Source organism: Dromiciops gliroides, chromosome 1 (genome assembly GCF_019393635.1).
Source record: "Dromiciops gliroides isolate mDroGli1 chromosome 1, mDroGli1.pri, whole genome shotgun sequence".
Lineage (NCBI taxonomy): Eukaryota > Metazoa > Chordata > Mammalia > Microbiotheria > Microbiotheriidae > Dromiciops > Dromiciops gliroides.
In genome coordinates this window covers 146,581,721-146,583,218 of record NC_057861.1, presented here as the reverse complement: position 1 = coordinate 146,583,218, position 1,498 = coordinate 146,581,721, and the positions used below count along the sequence as shown (strand labels likewise).

General features: G+C 38.9%; 1 pseudogene; it reads right to left on the bottom strand.

Moving 5' to 3' along the window:
• Positions 1-330: 330 nt before the first annotated feature.
• LOC122737211 lies at positions 331-719 on the bottom strand (annotated as a pseudogene).
• Positions 720-1,498: the final 779 nt, after the last annotated feature.

Below are 1,498 nucleotides of genomic sequence, written 5' to 3'. Positions count from 1 at the left end.
TTATTTACAGAGCTCTGTAGGTACTTTAGAAGTGAAGCTTAGCTTCAAAATATAAAAAAAAAAATCATTGATCTACAAAAACACTAAAATGTAACATGAGAACATATGAAAAGCTGTGGCTAGAATTCCCTGTGTGTAGGCACACATGCACCCATCCACACAATCACCCACACTTTGCAGTGGAAACTTAGAAACTAATCCAAATCGAGGCGACCAAGAAGCACTGAAATCTGCATTTTTTGTTTCCACTTTTCACGCACCAAGATCTACTTCCAAATGTTTTGTAACAAAAAGCATAGTATCTTCCTTAGTAGCTATAAGGCAGACATCTTACTCCCAATGGACTAGCACAAATAAACCCAGTAAAAAAGGGACTGTATGCTTAAATTTAGGATAGTCATTCATAAGAATTGTCAAAATTCCAATATAGTGAACAAATCCTCTTGCTTGTCCTACTACATCCTTCTTCTCTAGCCAGAGTTGCCCTTGTTTATATAGCCCTCGATCATCAACAGCATTATTGTCTCCTTTGGCCAGAAAATTGGCATGTCCGTCTTGCCTGAGCACCACTACAATTGGGCTTTCACTTCTACTTACTACCATTAGTCCTTTCCAGATCATTAAACTGAGGAGACAATCATTCCAAAGTTTAGGATTTGATAATATAGCTGCCGCTTGTTCATCCACCACACATCATCTAAGAAGTCCAGGGACAGCATGGTGCGGGTGGGTTGGAAGCAAGGCCAGCGGCTGGACCAGCATGTAGGCGGTTCACACTCTAAGCTAGATTTTTAATGTACATTTTAGATCCAGTGCCCAAGATTGTATTTGGGTTGTTACCTACAAGAGCAGTGTGGTACAATGGAAAGAGCTTTGAAGACCTATGATGCAGACATTGCTATTTATAGCCTTAGTGACCTTGGTCAAGTCACTAAACTTTATGAACTCTAAAGTCCCCTTTTGGCTCTAACTCTATGATCCTATATTCTGCTCACTGAGACAGAAAATAGGATTAATGTTTTTTGACAACAAAAATAGAAAAGATCTCACTGTAAAAAAAAAAAATTAAAAGCTGAATAAACCTCTTTTTTTGAGAACCTACTACCCTTGCATGTTGGTTGTTGTGGGCCTCTCTTATGTACAGTAATTAGATGTTTTAACATTTCACACTTCTAGAGACCCATAGGGCCCAAGAGTTGGGAAAAACTAACATTGTAAGGAATATACCCCCTTCATTTTCTAGGGGTGATGTAGTTTATATAGCATTTGGCTCTAAACACGCCCATTTTCACTTCATTTGCATATAGAATGTTCCCTGGAGCAATAGACAAATGAAATCAGAACATTTAAAAGCCTGTTACATATTCATTGCTTGTCCTGAGTGATTGCATCTCCTATCTCCTGATCTTCTAGATACCTGCAGTAGAAGGCACAGGGGATTCCAAATGATTATTCCCAAGCCCTGTTAATAATGGGCTTTTAAAAAGTGCCCTGAGGG